The sequence below is a fragment of the Neopsephotus bourkii genome, unplaced genomic scaffold, assembly GCF_033783945.1.
Source record: "Neopsephotus bourkii isolate Nb327-2 ecotype Australia unplaced genomic scaffold, CSIRO-AGI_Nbou_v1 NB_1036, whole genome shotgun sequence".
NCBI lineage: Eukaryota > Metazoa > Chordata > Aves > Psittaciformes > Psittacidae > Neopsephotus > Neopsephotus bourkii.
Genome location: NW_026901525.1, coordinates 851,131 through 871,277, shown reverse-complemented (window position 1 = coordinate 871,277; position 20,147 = coordinate 851,131).

Sequence of the window (20,147 nt, the reverse complement as noted above, 5' to 3'; positions counted from 1 at the left end):
CATGAGGGCTTTGATTTCTCAATAATAAAGCAAGCAAAATCGTGTTGCTTTTCTAACAGACCTTTAACTGCTTGCATAGTCCAGATGGCAAATACAAGCACAAATGCTGCTTTGGGCAGGTGGTGTCCAGCAAGTGAGGTATAGGGGGAGAGGAGGGATCTGAAGCAGGACACAGCTTTGTCCTACAAAAATCATCAGAAACAAAAGCAGGGGGGCAAGAATTTCACCTTAAACTTGACCCGCTGTGTTTGCAGAGCAGCATCCAAGTGCCTCAGCATGAAGCGGCTTGTTTCCTGCCAGCAAAGTCACCATTCCTTGGAATTGCTCCTGGGAGCTGCGGCTTGAGCAGCTCTGGACTCTGGGGCTGGAAGAATGGTGAAGGGCTGTTGGCTGAGACATGCACAGGTTTGCCCCTGGTTCAAGAGACAGCTGATGTGATTTATGTCTGTCAGCACCAGAGAGATCTGAGCCTGGTGACTTGGCCACTGTGTGAGGTGTCAGACCTTCTGCCCCTGCTTGAACTCCCCCAAATCTGCTCCTTGCCACATATTTATGGCCATTCTCATAAACCCCATGCTTCCTGGGGAAGGTCTGGAATGCCACAGCAGGATGAAGGCTCTCCAGCAGCCAGGTAAATGTGATGAGAGAGGTGGGCACACTCAAGCTCTCAGGGGACTTGTGTGCTCAGCCTCCCAAATGTACTCACTGAGAGTTGTTTCATGCTTCCAGGATTGTTCCCAGCCAACACGAGATCCCTGCAGTGTTTAGGCAGAGTTTTCTTGGTTGTCCTCACCAAACTGAACGCACGAGTTCTACCTCAATGCCAGGAACTGGCTGTTCTGTAGCCTTCCAAATCTGCACCGAGCACTCCACGTCCAGCTATGTTATGGGAGTGTGCTGGAAAGCTTCAGTCTGGGTGAGTGAATGTTCCCAAATGCCACAGAACTTCCACAGGGACGTGTTTTTAGAGAAAGTCGGGAGTTCTGAGCAGTGATGGTAGGAAACAGAAATAGCTGAATGCCCCTGGAGACACTGCAGCCAAGACGGGGTCAACTGGTGACTTAAATCAGATGATCCACAAGAGATTGGCCGTGCCTTTATGTCCAGGATGCCCTTCCAGAGCCAGGGATCTCTGCAGCACAGCTGTTTCACAGCAGGGCAGGGTCAATGCAGTTGGGTCCTATTCCATATTCCCATGGTTTTCTTTGGAATCTCACCAAATCTGACAGTTTATTACTGAAGTCCCAAGTTTTGGACTCATATGGTTCTCTCTCCTTATTTTTTCTCCCTTTAAGGATGGCTTTGTGTTTTTCAGTCTTGGATTTGTGGGAAACTGCAAATAAGAGCAAAGTGTAGCTGAACAGAAGAAGATAAGGGATTCTCTCCCTTTTTATTGCACTGTTTGGTGATTTCACTTCATTTTAGACAATCTCATAGCAAACTAGGGAAGAAGATGGACTCAAATGCTTCAAAACCCTGAAGACAGTGGTACAACTCCTGCCCTTTGGTGGGCAGGAGGCTGAAAGCAGCTTGAGGAAGGAATGGAAGATAAATGATGAACAGTTGTGGTTTTAGTGGACTTCAAACTAAATTTAGACTAAATCCTGCCACTTTGGGGTCACTTGTGCACCAAATCAGGTCACTTTTGAACCAAATCACTCGTGGCTTATGACTGGTAAAATTCTGACATCACTGTTGGTTGCCACCTTTATGACATGTGCTTTTCAGGCAGAAAATGAGGTGGGCTCAGCACATTATTCAACATAGCCTCTAACTACTATTAAAAACCATAAACCAGCTGCAAAAATTCACTGGTGGATCCATAGTAAAATGTGGAATTGAAATCTCTTCTCAAGCAGGGAAAGCACAAAGCCATAGACGAGCACTAAAGGCAGCACAAGTGATAAGCCCTGCATCTATCAGGACCCCTGGAGCAGCTAGAGCTACATCACGCCACAATAACCATAGACTCCCAGACTGATTTGGGTTGGAAAAGACATTAAGCTCATCCAGTTCCAACCCCCTGTTATGGGCAGGGACACCTCCCACTAGATCAGGTTGCTCAAGGCCCTGTTCAACCTGGTCTTGAGCACTGCAAGTCTGGAGCATCTTTTTGAAACAGGGTTAAAAATAATATATGGTTTTAGAAACTGATCAGTTTAAGCATCTTTCATTTACAAATCTGTTGCAAATGCAGGTTTTGCTTTACCTTCTCCACATGAAACGTGCTTTCTTTGGGGTTTGTTTCCCCTCAAAGCCATGTTGTGGACCCAGCCCAATGAAGGTGCAAGGGGGATCAAGTATTTCCTGCTAATATGAAAAGCTGGTTTATAATTTGAACCTGATTTGCTTGGAAAGTGTACTTTCCCTTTGCAATCCCCCCCGTCCTTTTAGAGGCAGACAGAAACTTGCTTGTGCGAGCATACCATACCCAAACTTAGCTCACAACATGTAAAAACAAATAGAAAGTGTGGCCCAGGCTGGGCTGTTGGCTTCAAATAGACCTGTGCTGCCTGAATGCCACTGCGTATTTGGCTGACAGCATTATCCTGAGTGGCCCCTTTCAGTGGTCTGAATACCAGCCTCTTCAGACACCCAGACTGTTGCTGAAAGATCAGCGTTGTAGGAAGTTGGTCTGCTCTAAAGAACACAGCCTGGGCTTTTTCATGGAGCTATGGGCATGTATTTTATATGCAGAGCCTTGGCCTGATTCCTTCCTGGAAGCAATCCCATGTGGGACCCATGGTGTTTGAGGGGTGTTGGTCCTTCAGCTTGATTCACAGCGTGCTGCCATTGGAAAGCATCTCCCATCAAGACATCTCCTTCAGAGAAAGCACAAGGAGAGGATGGAATGAGCCATGTGCTGCTCTCCTTTGCATCCGCAGCAGCAAAATGTTTCCTGGGTTTGGGTGTGCTGCTCCTTGATGAAAGCAGAGTTGAACGGGAGCGTAGGACAGCCACTGTGAATAAATCAGAGCTGCCAAATTGTCTGCGTTGCTCAGAAAGGTATTAACACAGCCGTATGCTCCCTGTCTGTATCTTTATGCCTAATTCCAACATCGTTTCAGGCATGCGCTCTTCTACAGAAGGACAATTATGGAAGAGGTTGGGTTAGGAAGACAAAGCTTTTAGTCCGAAAAGCCTGTGCTGACTTCACAGATGAAGAAACAAAGTACAAGGAAATTAAGGAGCTTTCCCCAGAGAAACAACCAGCCTACAAGAGAGCTGACTTGTGCTTAAGCTTCCTGCACACAAACTTCTAACACCCTCCTTGTAACAGGCTCCCAGTTTCCATGCAGCCCTGATCCTGCTTAGCCCTAGGTCTGGCCCCTGCCAATGGGAAATGTTGCTTCTGTCCTTCCTAATTGGCTTCCTCCAAAGCATTGCTTCATGTATTTGCACTTCAGAAGAAGCCAAACAATGTGAGAGCCTTAATGAGAGAAGAACTGCATGCCAGCAGAGCAATAAATCTCTGGCAGAGGCTGGCATTGGGTCTGCTACCGCAGATTCCTATTGCAAACCAGTTGGGCTCAGGCATCGGCTGCTGCCAAGAAAAAGGGAGAGTTTGGTTAAGTGGCTGACAAATGGCTTCTGCTTCTGGAGTCTCCTAATTAAACTGAATGCACTGCCTGTCAAATGCATTTAACAAAGGGAGGTTTGTAAAGATGCGGCTACCAAAGGATGCAACAAAAGCAAGAACACGTGCGCTCATTGAATCCTCACTGCCTCGTGCCAGATCACAGATGAAAGCCCTCATAGGAGCACATAGGGCTTTCTCCAGAAGTCAGTGGGTCATGGACGTTTACACTTGCTTGTAAGCTGTGATGAGAGCTCTGCGTCATGGGGTTGAGGTGAAGAGTCCTTGTAAGTCAAAGTACTCCTCAATCAGTGTGTTTTACAGGCCAGTGCTTTGTTATCATCTCTGCCCCAGTCCATTCATCTTGACCCCACTGCAGCCCCACTGAGCTCTCTGTGGCAGGGGGTCGGAACTGGATGAGCTTTAAGGTCCTTTCCAAAGCAAGCCATTCTATGAGTCTCAGAGGGGGGCTGTTTTGTGCTTTCCAGAGGCAATCACTTGGGTTCCTCTGTTCCCCCTGTAAAGCCTGCTGTCTCCAAACAGCAGTGAAAAGGTGAAACCTTGAATTCAGAAGCAGTCATGACACAGCATGGCAATTACATCACCATGAGTCAAAAAAATACTTTCAAATAGGGTTTCAAACAAAGGTAAAAACCAATATTCCAGAGAAAGTTAGCCCATGATGCTCTACCTATACCTTCTTGAGCTGACTGCTTTATCAGGGATAGTTTGGGGAACAAATGCAAGCGAGAACCAAGGAGATGTGGCTGTAGATGGGGTTATTGCAATAGCAGCACAGCTGGGCTTTGTGATACTCCCAAGCCTCACTCCCCCACTATCTAAGGGTCATGCTGACTGGTCTTTCTCGTGCGTCTCCAGCCTATGCCTGCTTCATGCAAACCCTCACTAAGCCCAACAATGAAAGTTTTCAACCTGACAGCATTTTAGACTTGATGATAATAGTAAAAAGTGTGAGAAATGATTATTTTCTGAGTAAGAAAACTAAAAATCCCCTCCCCATAGCCCTGTGCATCAGAAGCTCTCTAAGGGCTCAGAAGAGAAAATGATCATTTTGCTTATTCTCGGTGACAAGAGCAATCTATTCATTAACGTGAGTTTTGACCATCAGTTCATTATGCTTTATGTCTATGCTGATGTGTGTTTTGCCACTTGCCACTTCTTTTATTGCCATTATGTGACGTGCTTTATTCATTGCACTGGGATTTATATCTGCCCTGTTACCTGCTTCATTCCTTCATTATATTTTATATCAGGTTTGCTATGCTTGATGTCCATACAGCCTCACTCTAGATACACTTTACTGTATTTTATACATTACTTTACATGCCTGCTGCTTTACTCAGACATAAAAAATAATAATCTGGAGTATATTTAAGTGCTCACAAAGGTAAAAGACTCTTGTTTTCATTCAGATGGGTAGAGGAAGCTGCTGTGTTAGCTTTTACTCACAAAGCTAAGCAAGAACAAGGCTTTGGTGTAAAATAAGGCAGCATTTTCATCTAAATAGTTATCCGACAAGGATAAATTCATAAACCACTACTTCTGTTTAATCGTATGCATATGAATGGTTAATGGATAAAATGGTTGATGGTCCCACTTTGACCTAGCCTTGGAAAATTAAATATGGGATTAAACTTCCCATTAAGACACTTAAAATTAGATGTCTACTTGTGTGCCCAGTATAACTTGCCAATACATTTCCTGCAGATCTGGCCCCCCAGTGGAATCTGGAAGCTGTTTAGGTCACCTTAGAGCAGACACTCATAAAGGACCAGCTCCATCCCCCTCTTGGCTCTGAAGGCCACAGCTCCATTGCTTCTCCTAACAACTTCCTCCATCAGCGCCCAGAGATATCCCCATCTGACACCAAAATGCTGCTGTCTAACCTGGAGCTAGATCCCATCCTGGGTATCCAGTCTGAGATACGTGAGATGATTCCCTCTCCTGAATGGAGGGGCCTGGATAAGCAGCTTGGACTAGGTACTTTGCTCATAAATAGCTTGTTACCAGAGAGGAATCCTTTTAGCAAGGCAGTTGGAGCTGCCTCCACATCACTGAGGAAACCATGACCCATATGGACTCCAAATTGGGGTACACAAGAACTTTGAGGTGTCCTACAAAGCCTCTTGCCTTAGAGCTCCTGCAGCTTTGGGAGGTTATGCTTGAGAGGTGGCTGAGACATGGGGGATCCACCTTATGTACAGGTACAAGTAGCAGGTACAATGTGCTACTGGAACAACACGTCTCCAGATTCCTGCATCATCATCAGCACACGTACTTGTGAATGTCCATTGAACTCCAAAGGACTGAAGGTGATGGGAAGCGCTGGTCCTCTTCCAACACAGAGGCCAACCCAGGACCAGGTCAGGCCAGGAGAAAGAGGCACACTCCACAAGAGCAGTTCACATCCAGAGCCAAATTCACCTTATTTGAGGGCAGTTCAGACCTGGACCCTGCCCATTGCAAACCATGGGAGATTTGCCCTGTTAGTGGGTAGCTGCTTGGCACAACAGGAAAACAGCATATTTCTACCATATCTTACCCCTTTCACATGTTCCATCCCCAGGTTTGTTCAGAACCTGCTCACTGTGAGCATCTGCAATTGCATTTTTCATCCCTAGGCCTGATTTACTCAGGAAACAACAAAGCCCCCAATCAAACAATAGATTATTTTGCTGCAAAAGGACTGCCTGCTGCCACATGTGCAAACCCAACAGATTTATTCGGAGACACCCAAAAAAGGTGTTTTCTGCACAAAGCTTGGCAGAACATGCTGTATGAGTAACTGAATGACCTTTCAAATATTTACATGTACACAGGAGCCTGCTTCTGCTCCTTCACCCACTCTCAAGCTTTCCACCCAAACTGACTTGCAGCAGATAGAGAAATGCTGAATATGGGGTGTTTTTTTAACAAACCAGCCATGGCCAACACCAATAGTCAAGAAATGTAGGAAAACATGGACAATTTGCACAGCAGAGGGGAGCCTCCTTCAGCACCATGAAAGTCAACTGAAGGCTAAATGGAGCTTAGGAAAGCTAAGGAGCCAGTCGCGCTGATGAAGGATTGTTCATCACTCCTGATGAAGGAGTGATGATGTTCATCACTCCTGAAGGGGCAAATTTGAACCATAAGGATCCCATTGTCTTGATTGGAAAGGAACATTTGCGTGTTAAACACAAGCTTCGTAGTAAAACTTCACTGCTCAGACTCCCAGTTTCAGGGACTGTTGCTCTATAGCAGAATTTGCACCTCCTAAAGTCAACAGAAGGGATGTCCAGGGAAAACTCTTGAGAGAGCATGCCAGAAGGGATGAGCCTCCGTCAGGAGCAGTGCGTTACTGTACTTAGTTCTGTCCCCAAGATACATGGCCTGTACCCAAAACTACCTTGCAAAAAGCAGGATAGGGAGGAAGCGCACGTAGCCTTTGCTGATGAACTGCAAATCCTAGCTCTGGAAATGTCACTGCTTCAAGGGATTTCCCAATTTTGACTCCTTGATTCATTTTCATGGATACAAATATGACTAAAATTAAATTACCTCTCAAATGAGCAACCTCACAGGAATTTATTGTGGCATTCCTGGCTTCTGGTATCCTTTCTATTCTTTAGCCATAAGATGAAGCCTTTGCCTGGCAAGGAAAGATGTGCAAAGCTTTTCCTTCCCTTTAAGCATACATGGACATGAGAGGCACCAGACTATGTCTCAAACCTAGATATTGAGCATTCAAACCAAGCTGTTCCTCCCTGGAGCACGTGGAGGGTGGGAGAAAGCTGTCCTGTCAAAATGATCAGATAAAATAGAATCATATCATAGAATCACAGGTTGGTTTGGATGGAAGCTTAAAGGTCCTCCAGCCTCAATCCCTGACATGGGCAGGGACCCCTTCCACTGGAGCAGCTTGCTCCAAGCCCCTGTGTCCAACCTGGCCTTGAGCACTGCCAGGGATGGGGCAGCCACAGCTTCTCTGGGCACCCTGTGCCAGTGCCTCAGCACCCTCACAGGGAAGAGCTTCTGCCTAAGAGCTCAGCTCAATCTCCCCTTGGGCAGGTTCAAGCCATTGCCAAAGCAGAGAAGGATTTTAGCTGGTGCCAGGTAGGGATCATCAGGACTGAGGGCCAGACCCCCTGCTGCATCTCAGGACACACAGGAGGGCAGAGGCCACCGTGCTTTGGCATGAGAAGTTTATCAATACTACAACTAAAGAGTATATTTTCATGCTGTGCAAAAAGCTTTGGGAGTTGAAGAGATGGCAGAGAGGGATGGTGGGGCTGAGGAGGAGGAGACCTTGCCAATCAGTCGTTGCACTATCACTGCTCTCATCTCCCAGGAAACAGAAAGAAGAACAATCTGGTGCTATTGTGCAGTCTGCAGCAGCAACACCTGCCTGTTTGAATCTGAAAGCCCCCTGTGAAGGCATTTCTCCAAGGTTGTGAGACCCCTGCTCTGCTCACTTGGTCCAGGCACGCCTGACTCCAGATCCCACTGATTCCAGCCTCGCAGGCTGCTCTCAGGTTCCCCTCAGCAGGTCATGACCCATCCTCTGCAGGACCCAGGAAATACCAGCTTCTGGGTGAGTTTTCCCAGCAAAATCCCTCTGCAGCTTGTTCCTTAAGCCTCCCAAATCTGCCTCTGATGCAGACAAAGCAGCAAGCACTGGGTAGTTCAGGGTTGGGATTGGGCATGTCTGGGTCATGTCTCAGCTGTGCTCTCACAACTGATACATCCTTGGGCAAATCACTGCTCAATCTCCTGCCTCCTCCTGAGAGATGAGCTCTGCAGAGCAGTTGTGTCTCCAGCACAGCAGTGGCCTCTTGATGTCACCATAATACAAGTGATCAGTTTGCTGCCTCAGATGGCTTTGGATCAGGCTGGGAGCTTTTTTAAGGCAGTGGAGAGAAATCTTTCCAGTGTCTTTCCCCCATTCCTGAGAGGAAGCATCCATCTTACAGCATTGCAAATGTGACTGTGCTTAGTATCATTGATCTTAAGATATCACTGCAGTTTGGGTGCATAAATCACACAAACATTCGGCCAAAATGAGAACAATCCATTTTCTCCATACATGTCCACTATAACTATCTGTAGAGACTGAACTATCTATAGAGACAGAACTACCTACAGAGACAGACCCTCTTGTGCAGATGCTTCATCTGCAGCTCTAACACAGGAAAAGGATTCTTTGTCAATGGGGACAGAAAGGTGAAGTCCGAGATGCTTTTGAACCCCACAACACATCTGGGAATCAGCTGGAACCTTACACAAAAGTATTAAAACTTAGCAGAGTTTTAAACAATACCCTCCACCCACAAACTGCAGTCTAAAACCAGGAACGTTTTCCCATTTTCAAAAGGAAACATTTCACCTTCTCAGGTTGAGAAGACATTCAGCCTCAAAATATGTTTCAGTGTTATGGGTGGTAAAAAAGAACCTGTAGCAATCAAATCGTTTCACTTGACTGGATTTGGAGAGTCTGATCATTCAAGACACCACGTTTTTGAATACTTCTCTTTCAGATTGTGTTTTTTTCCTTCCAACTTTTCCAACTGCCTAAGGACCAAACCCACAGTTGTTCACAGATGTACTGTAATTAGCCAGAGCTTCTCTGTATCTCTTAAGAATCCAATCAATGATTACTCAAGTGAACTACAGAGGCCTTGCAGGAATTTAAGTAGGGTAGAGTCCTTAAGCTGATTTTCTGCATGGAGATTAATTTCATCTCGGTTAGAAAAAAAATGGAATACATCCTGCTGTCTCTGTCCCCTTGTGACTGTCCTTATTAAGGGTCTAAGCTTGAAATTCTTGGTCAGACCAGGCTCCCACTGAGTTAATGAGGTCTTTGAATGGGATTTTGAGTTCCTTATGAATACAGTGTTTGGAGTTCTGTGGTTTGCACAAAGAACCCTTCTTTGTCCTCCTTGCAGAAGACCCTCACATTGAATTGCACCCATCTGCCACCCTGTAACTCTGACATTAATGTCCCACTGCAAAACCCTGCACGGAAACTCAGATTTAGCCAACTGGCTGAAAGTGTCACCCCTCCTTGGGCTGGAGGGCACAGACTCTACTGACTCATCCCACATCAATTAGAAAGATAAAGGCCATTGTGGCACTCATTTTGAGAGGCTTTGCTGACTCTTGGGTGAAATTATCTGACCCAGCAGCTGAGCAATTTGACTCCAATAATAGGAAGTTTTTCAGCAGAGTCAATAACTGTATGGGGCTGCTCTTAAGCATTCAATCATCACACTGGCATCTTTATCAATGGTGTTTTAGTTCATTCACCTAGGACAGCAAGGTGAGTATGAGGAAAATATGATGTGGTGGTGAATCTTGGGACAAGTCCTGTTCAGACAAACTCCAGCTGGAGCCAGGCAAAGTGAGCATATCAGCTTAGATACAGAGCTCAGCTAGACAAGGGATGCTGTTGGAGCAATTCCAGAGGAAGCCACAGGGATGCTCAGAGGCTGGAGCACCTCCTGTATGAAGACAGGCTGAGAAAGTTGGGGATGTTCAGCCTGGAGAAGCTGTGTGGAGAGCTCAGAGCAGCTTCCAGTGTCTGAAGGGGGTTACAAGGATGCTGGAGAGGGGCTCTTCATCAGGGACTGTAGGGGTAGGACAAGGGGTGATGCGTTCAAACCGAAACAGGGGAAGTTCAGGTGAGATGTAAGGCAGAAGCTCTTCCCTGGGAAGGTTCTGAGGAGGTGGCCTCAGATTGCCCAGAGAAGCTGTGGCTGCCCCATCCCTGGCAGTGTTCAAGGCCAGGTTGGACACACAACCTGCTCTAGTGGAAGGTGTCCCTACCCATGGCAGGGGTTTGGAACTGCATGCTCCTAAGGTCCTTAAACATTTGATCCAAAGTTCTTTAAAATGTACAATTTTCTGCAATGGTTTCCCGATGGAGCTGTTGAACTATTCCGTTGATTGGATATTTTTTAAGATTTCAGAGGAGGAAAAGGAGAAAAATGGCTGAAAATGTTTAGCAATTACTGAACCATTCTTCTCAAGCCTTAGAACAGTACAAAATACAAAGCAACCACTTCCTCTCCTTTCTGCACTCCAAGAAAAACGATCTAAGCAGAGTTTTATATAACTCAGTCAAAGAAAAGAGCAGAGTTTCCATTAAATTCACTGATGACTTCGTCTATTTTATACAGATACAGTTTGGATGGCCTTGTGATAGGTCTCAATGGGGAAATTTCTCTGACAAATAAAAAGATACATTCTTTACATATTCATTTGCTGTTCCCACAGATTTTAAAAGCACTCTGTGGGTAGCAGCCACGTATGTTTGATGGTAACTATAGAGGAACCCTATCAGCTGGGAGTTTCTTTTGATCCTGGTAGCTGTCCAACACATTACATTTATTTCCAAGTTTTCTTTTATGTATTTGAAAGTCAGCCCAGAAGCCTCAGAAGAATCCCATTCTGGCCATACATGCTCTTTCAGGTCCCCTTTGGATCTGAAGAGGGGTCTGGATTTAACCAACACTTGGCATCGCAGCCCAGCCTCTACGTCTGTTCCCTTCCCTGTTGGATACACGGAATGATGGGAAAGGAAAAGTTTGGCAAACTTCTCCTTAAACTTTGGATAAAAATTGTTGTAGGGAAAAAGATTTTTCCCTCTCAACCAGCTGTGTCATGTAAAAATGGGATTTTTATTATTTCCTGGTTTGGACTATTGGACTTCAGATCAGAGAAAACTCCCTAAAATGATTCTTCTGCCACCATTTATGCATCTGACTGCCTCTGTTTGGGATAGTGCCTCAGGATCCCAAAGGAAAGGGTTTTTCTTGCCTGCATGCATCAACCCTTGGAGATCTGATCCCACCAGACCCTTGCTCTGCTGGCACTGGTTATGTAGTGCAATACCCGGGATGCATATTCATCATACCAGCTTGGAGAACATCTGCTGAAGGCATATATCATCCTTACAAGTGTGTTACTGTCTATGAATTATGGAGTGAACTGTGTGGTCCAGTGGTCGAGATCATCAAGCCAGCTTTTCCCATCATGAATCAGCAGCAGCTCCACCAGCTCCAGCAAGGGGGTAGGTGTAACTTGCAGCATTCCTTGGAGGAAATCCTTGTTTACACCTGTATGAGTCAGAGGAGCATCTGCTCTGTGAGCTCCACCTCTGCCAAGTCAAAGAGTCGGTGTGTGAGCACAGGGAATCCTTGACCTCTTCCTGCTCAAGGGGCCACCCATCTAGAAGCTGCTCTCCAAAACCCAACAAGAGGACACTCCTGAAAAGTCCCACTGACACCTCAGAGAGAGGATTAGAAAACCACATTATATGTACTCAGGGAGAAGCCTTGGCCTCACCCAGAGCAGTGGTTTCCCATGAAACACGAGCAATAGCTCCTAGCAAGGAAGACACTACCACTTTTGCTGTCCTTGCTGGCCTCAGCTTTACCTTGCTTGCTGCACACAGCCATGATTTATACCTCAGACTTGCCTAAGAGGTGCTTTTGAAGGGCCAGATTCTGCTTACTTCTTATTGATGTGCTTATGGTGCTTTTATTGGTGTTATTCTACCTCCATTGAATCCGGGATTGCAAACACAAAGCAACCTCATTAAGTCAATGGTGTAAATCCTCCACCAAGAGTTGGTTTACTCCTGTTTTACGCCAGAGTAACTGCAAACTCAATATGAATGCAAGAAAAAGTCATTTGTATTCCTGGCCAGCTTGACTTTCCCAGCTCTTGCCCAGAACAATTTCATATCTATAATGTTCTTCTGCAGCTATGGGGAATAACAGAAAAACCTACTTCAAGGTATCAATGATATTGGCTGCACAGTGTTAGATTTTAAAGTGAAGAAATTAAAGACTGGCACTTTTTATGCTAACACAGAGAAGCAACCTGAACTTTCTCCAAATCTAAATGAGCCTGGTAGAAAGTTGGGAAATTAATAGAGCTTATTTGCCTATACTAATAAAAAGACACAGGATTTGTTTCCAATCAGCCTTCCTAATTACAGGTAGGAGTCTACAAAGGAAATTTCCAAATAAAGCAGTAAAGAATAATCTTACCATACTGAATCCTTGATGTTTTGCAGAATTGCTGTTATTCCCCCTTACTTCACTTAGCAGATGTGTTGGGGTGGGGGGGAAAGAGAGTTAAAGCATGTAACCTGTAGAGAAGCTTTGATGTTCTGGATGATTAGAAACAGCTTCATTAGGTGAAATTAATTATACCTGCAGAGAATGGGATTCACCTGTCCTAGCTCTTAAAAGACAATCATGCAGTTCATCCTAGCAGTCACCTAAGTGCTGGTGAAAAGCATGGAGATGTTTTATCAGGATGTGATGTGTCCTAGCAATACAGAGCTCAATTTTGACCAACGATGAGGCAAGTGCCATAGGTTTGACCTTACCTCAGATGAAAAAGGTCCAATTCTTACTAACCACCCCAACTTTCTGTAGCTTCATTAATCATTCATTTTCAACTTTATCTTGCCTTTTTGTTAGTGCTGTGTTCTAACTGCACCAGGACACAGAAAGGATCAAAGGCAACATTAAATGCTCTAGGGAGCGACTGTAAATAGGTTCCCTACCCTTGGAGCATCGGATCAAGTTGTTCCATATAGGCAGGTATTTGGGATTCCTTTTTCACAAGAAAATACTGCTTTTTCTAGTTTGCCCACCTCCACTTGTTAGCACTGTTGTGTGGCCTTGAAAAGATTTGGGCTTTGTAACTGACAGCCTGCAAATGAGATTTGTGCCTTTTGATTGCACAAAGCTGGAAATCTCATCACTGCAGCTAGTTTGGACTTCCATTTGCAGACAACTCATTGTGCAGGGGAGCTGAACAAAGGAGATGCAATAAGCCAGGTTCTTTGTTTAGGAAGAAGGGTGAGGATATTTATTGCTGTAGCTTTATTTTTTTTGACTGAAGAAATGGGACTTCAGGAAAATCCTTAAATCCAAGTGCGTGGTTTAGTGTAACCTGTTCCATTGTTGGCTGGTAGGAAACATAGGCCTGTTAAATGCCAGTTTTTTTCAACAGACACATGAAAATTATTAGATCTATTGTAATAAAAGCAGTAAGGAAAGGGCAGACAGGACAGAAGTTCGGTACCTGCTGTACTTGGAGCACGTAAGTATGCTAACAGAGCAAAATCTTTGGTAACTTCTCTTACAGGCTGATTTGACAGCAAAAGGACCATGGTGGTTGTCGGTGACCTTATCTTAGGAGAGCAGCTCTTGGAGTACACCCCTTGAACATGCCCTTTTATCTCCTAAAACTACCCCAATTTACATACTAATTTATTACTTATGCAGTCTTGCGTCCCATACGACACACTTAGTGAGACCTCATTCTACTGGCTAAGATTACATTCATATCACTTCGACCTTGACAGCAGCGTTAAGACCACCTAATGCATCACTTTCAGAATTCACAAATATATCACAAAATGCTTGGTTCATCACAGCCTCACTTCACTAATGTCTCATAAGGACACTTGATGCTAAAATAGCGTGTTATCTCCTCTCCACACACAGTCTAAATTTACTAGCTAGTATAATACAAGATTAATTGCTTTCATTATTCCACTATATTCATTTTCTGATGTTACGGTAAACATAATATACTTATTTCAACTCTATTTTCTAAGGAATTTAACAAATGGTTTGGTGAGGTCAATTAAGATTTTCCTTGTTTAATGCATATTCCTTTGTCACTCTTGTTTTTAAAAGACTTCATCCAAACAGATATAGACAATGCCACAATTCCATGATCTGTGTTGGGATTTAGGGAGTTTCTTTACAGTGAGGATGAGAGGTGGGAGATGGAGGAGGCAGGCAGAGCACAGGTTCTTTTCTGTGTCTTACAGCATAGCAGAAACCTGGCTGCTTTCAAGGCACTGGATCTTTGCTGCAAGGGGCCAGATGATAATTTAGCTCTCCAACTCCAGCTGTGCCAGACACACTTCATTTTCATAACCAGTTACATCAGAGCACTGGCAAGTTTAGAAAGACTGAATATAGAGGTTGTACGTCTATGATAGACAGCGTCTGGGACCAAAGTGTGGTTGTGTTCACATTAAACCAGCCTTACACTGCTGCACACATGAGGCCATCCTGCTGCTTTGGATGGAGTTACATCCCGTTCGCACCACTGCAGCTCCAGGCAGAGTCTGCATCCCAAAATCCAGGCCATGGAGGAAAGGTGCAGAGCTTTAACTCCAAAGTTCCTTTAGCTGTGAAGGTAACAAGCCAGCCAGTGGCATGACGGCTCCTTCCTCACCTTCTGTTCCCTGTCATCTCTCAATCTGTCTTCATCTCTTCTGCTCTTTTACTCGTATTCACATCTCCAACAAGCAAACAGTGGGAATCGCTGTTGTTCCTATGTGCCAGCACCAGTTTTCAACTCAGGACTTAGATCTGCAGCACAAGTGACTACAGAGCCACTCACAATGAGTGTTCTGGACACCGTGAACCTGACAGCACAAGCTAAAACAATCACTGCCCCAACGTGCGTTGTCCCCATCAGTAAATGTTTCCTAACTGCACTATCATGACACCACAGGGGGGATTTAGGAATTAGGAGCTGCAGCAGCAGGAATGGTGCAGCTGGTTGCGGGCAAGCAGCATGCAATGGGAAGTGCTGCAACCAAACTGCTTACTGTACCAGCGCTCAGTCCAAAATGTCCAGCAACTGATGATGGAGAGGCACTGAGCAGTAGGTGTTTTCTCACTTCACACATTTATCCCTGTGGGGAGACTCTGGGAGTTTGTAGGGTGATGAGAACAAGCTTTGCAGTGTAAATAAAAATCAGAGTGTTTGAGGTGCTGGTTTTCATTAACTCCAAACACATCTCCTGCCTGGAGGCACTGCTGAGATGCTGTCCATGTTACACTTACCTCAGTCAGGCCCCGGAGACACAGACAGTGTGTGGGTGAGCAAGCTGCCATGTGTGAGTGAGGAGAGATGTTCTTCTCTCCAGATCGAGGAAACCAAAGATCTAACTGAAAAAAATCAGCTCATTTGCTTTCTTATTTGCTCTACTTTTATCTCTAACCATGCTCAGAAATCATAGAACCATGGAATGGTTTGGGTTGGAAGGGACCTTACAGCTCATCCAAGATATAATATTGGGCTTTGAAAGTGCCAGCACGACTCTATTGCATAGCTCATACTTTCATTCTCTTTACTGGGCATCTTCTTGGACTAAAATGCCTGCAACGCCTCACAAAGCCTTTTTCCTAAAAGATGGGAGGCCATACATCTTGGGATTTGCATGGGGGTCATTCAAGGAACATATAAACTCAGCTGCAGAATGCAGGAAAGCAATGGTTCTCTAGGAAAAGCATATTTATTTCATTCAAAACCTGCTTTGCTTATGATGGAGCATTTGTGAACAAGAGGCAGAGTAATGCAAAGTGTGATGTTTCTTCAACTTTTTGGGGCACCTTACATTCCTTTTCTTTCAGAATACTCTTCCTTCTCTTCCTCCTTTTCAATAGACTAATCCTGCTGTTGCTTTTAATCCTATTAAATGTGCACATTTATTGTGGCATAACTGCCTGCATTTTAAATGGTATCGTAGCACCTGAATGTCAAACCAACAAGCTGAAACAGAATCTTGGGAACACTGCGTGTGCTTGTGCATCCCTGTAATAACAAACCAGCTTTTGGTACCCAATTGCTAAGTTCCATGGTTGTGTTTTTGTCTAGAAATGAAAGTCTCTTGCAACAGTCCTCAGGAGCACAGTGTGTCTGTCACCCTCAGCCTGCAGCAGTTTAACTGTAAAAAACCAGGATCTGTTTCATACCAGGCTAAATGCTGGAATTCCATAAATCCCACCACACACCTTTCTAAAAACAGGGGGGGGGTTTGAGATGCTCCCATGGGTTGGGTAGCATAGACACCAGTGTTGTGCTGGGGACCCTTGTGAGACTTCATGGCAGCCTCCCTGGTGAATTCTTCATCCTCAAGAAGTGATTCTGACCCCTTTAACCCTGCGCACTCAAAGACCCCCTCATAAGGCATGTTTGTGCACTAGCTTTCAAGGCTTTTCATTCATTACTTTCCTTATTTTCCTGGACCAATGACTGGTTGTTTCTTCTCTAGCAGAGGAAGGGGAGAGAAATGCTTTGAGGGTGGAAACAGCTCAGAACATCTGACTGATTCTACCCCCTTAGCACAGATCACCCATACCCTGAAGCACACTGGGGACCTTGCCATGGGGCAGGCTGTGATGTTCTACCTCAAAACGTTATTGATTTCTCAGGTCTCTGGATGGCTGTGCAGTTTCTAGCTCCCTCTACACCTCTGTTTCCCAATTTCAGAGGTTTTTTGCAGAGGTTTTTGCTAGGCATGAAACTTCCACAAGGGAATGAAGGGATGTGGGCAGCAGGTACTGAATGGTTTCATTTACTTCCACTCTGAATTTCTGTGCAACCAACAAACATCATTTTTTCCTCAAGTTAGATGACAAGAGATTTAGATGGGAAAAAAAAAAAAGAAATAAAAAGCAATTAACTGAAAGGTGAAAACAAGTTAGACATTTCAGGCTATAATCACATCCAAAATGATTCATCTTGCACAGGTTTTATCAGAGCGAAGCGTACCATTCATCTTGAAACAAAAGATTTCACATCCTTTTCCAGCTATTTTATGGTTTTCTTTGCTTGGTATAGGATTTTTTAAGGGACAGAAGCACATTTTCAGTTGATAACGTTAACCAGCTCCTTCTAGAAATGGAGCACTCTGTTTTCATTGTTTTCAGTGAGCAGTTTGAACAATCCAGCTCTCAAATTCTAAGGTCCCGACTCTTTATTCTCATGCTTCCTTTCATGCTGTGCAGAAGAACCCAGGTGAGGCACAACCTGCGGGTCTGACTTTGACTCTTTCTTGGAATGAACTATTTTGATTTATGGCAGCATAAAAGAGAATAGATCTTCCCCTTCAAACTCCTCTTTATTTCGGCATGAAATGAACTGAAAGCAGCAGCATTAAAGGCTAGTGTTTTTAAATATGTCACTTCATATATATTCATGCAATTTGCACTCTGAGGAGCTGCTGTGTCTGGATATAGCTTTCATGACTATTCAGTAGATTCTAATCACTTAAACCTTCACATCCCTCCATGTGGATATGTGTTTGTTTAAATGAACCAGTATTAAAAATATCCAAGGAAGCTATCGCTCTCCAAATTAGGAACTCTGTTCCCTCAATGGGGGCAGTGCCGAGCACAAAAGGGCTTTCGTCTACTCCGAAACCCAAACTGCATCTGCTCCATAAATAGCAACTCCATAACGCTGCCTGTGTCCAGGCCTTCATGCTGTGTTTATTGCTGCAATGGCTGATAGAGAGTGCAGGAAAAGTACTCTGGAACAAAGGCTTCGTGGGATGGATCTCAAAATATCCCCACCTACAAATCCTGAGCTCCCAAACTTGCCCATTGCTAAGAGGAAAACAGGCTAAATGTCTATGTAAGCTGTGAAATGGATCCCAAAGAGATGAAAACCCAACAGCTTGATTTTCAGGTAGTTGAAGTGAGTGTATTTCTGGCAGCACAAGCTATCCCATGCTGAAAGCAGCTGGAAGCAGAGCACGTGCTCCATCTTCTCTACATCATCCTCACATGCCTCATATTGCTGGCCACAGATCCCTCTGCAGCACTGCCCTGGACATGCTGTTATGTCAGGCATATTTCAGGATGCTGTGGTCATGAGAGGGCATTCCAGTGATGTGAAGGCCAGGTGGCCATGTGGAAACCCACCCTCCAGAAGCAGCACAGATACATCCATTGATGTGCCAATGATCCCAACAACAGGGCCAATCTGGGGCCCTCGAGATAGCTATGAACACAGTCTCTGCAGCATTTGAGTTCGTGAATCAAATCACCTACATTCGGTCCTCCAGGCTCCAAGGGCTGTATCTATGCTGGGGTAGATAGAGTTGCTCACATACAGTTCTCCAAGGGCATAGTCACCAAGTCATTCCCAAGGAAATCACATTTGTTTCCCAACTGTTTTTCAGTTTGTTTCTGCTGCTCCAGAAAGGCTGAATCGTAAGTGTTGAATCATACTTGTCAGTCCCATGTAGATGCCTGGGATGCTCTAGGGCATCTGAATTTGTAGTAAATAACTATCTGTCAGCTACTGAAAGAGTCTTGGATCTTCATGAACTATAAGAAAGTCCTTAGATTCCTAGGTTATGTACAGACACCTATATGTAGGTGTCTTATTCTGGACTTGAATCTTTTGATGGATGTGAGTTAAATATAGATGTCTGAGCTAATCACTCTTGTCTTTCTTCATCACCAGTGGAGAGGAACAGATACCTCCTGGCAATTCCACCTATGACGTTGATTTAGGAAGAGAAGAGTTTCAAGGGCTGGCTGTCTGCATCTCAGCATTGAGGATGGATTCTCTCCCCATATGTTTTGGTGAATACCCATCATTCACTACCTCTGGATCAGACATGCCTGGAGATTAGAGGTCGTTCTCATCCTGCATTTGCAGAACACCTAGCAAAGTGTCCTCCCTGTGAATATCAGATCACAAACTGTAGAACACAGTGCTTGGACTTTTCTCCAGATACATGCTTTCTTTCATTATTAAATGAAGTAAAGACCATTAAAATATGATACAGGTGAATGCTCTGATAATGCCACCATGGGCATCAGCTGCATGTGAAAGCTTTCTGCGCCTGGTCTGTACCTTCAAAGCTCCTTTATCAGCAGCTGTGTTGAAGGAGCAGGATTCAGATCTACACATCAAGGTCACCAAGGTTTTGGCCTGGTAAGAAGGTTTCAGAGTAAGAAAACATCTCTCTCTTCATGTGTCCCAGTTCTGTATTCCCTAAACATCTTTCTGTATGTGTCAATATTTATTTAGCTATGTTTTTCTGTGGTTGAGGAGGGAGCGTAGAAATGCATGAGGTAGTATAGGAGTAGTCAGTTCTCGGCTCTGATACAGACTTGGGATTCATTTACATATTTATGTGTTCAGATCTCAACCAGTTGAGATGAGAACGAAAAACAGATGCTTAATACTGACAGAAAACCACCTATGGTGACTTTGGCAAATGCTTCATGCAATAACTTTGGTCATGTTCTGCTGCTTTACTTTATCAGAGCTATGATGTTGTGCAAAGCTTTCAGACTGTACAGGACTAAATGTATTTTGAGAGTCCAGAACAAACCCATTGAAACATGTGCATGAGACGTATTTAGATGTGTAACACTGACCAGGCTGGACGTGAGAACTTTCACATCTTTGTGTAAGATACAAGGATGTTGGACAAAAGTGGCAGAAATCTGTGAAAGGGTTTGTGACAAAAAGCTGGTCAGCAGAGGTGACTGCTCAGAATTCAGGATTCAAAAAGACCAGATGGTCAAATCTCCAAACTCCAGGCAAAATGTCAAAGGAGCAAAGGGAGCTGCTAAAACCAGCAAGGTGGTGCATCAGAAGCTTCCTTGGAAAATGGAAAATGAACAGTGGACAAAAGTGATTCTTACTCAACACCTGCCAAAGGAAATTGCTGTAGGGAACAGCAGAGCAAAACTCCAGACCTGTAAAGATTGACATT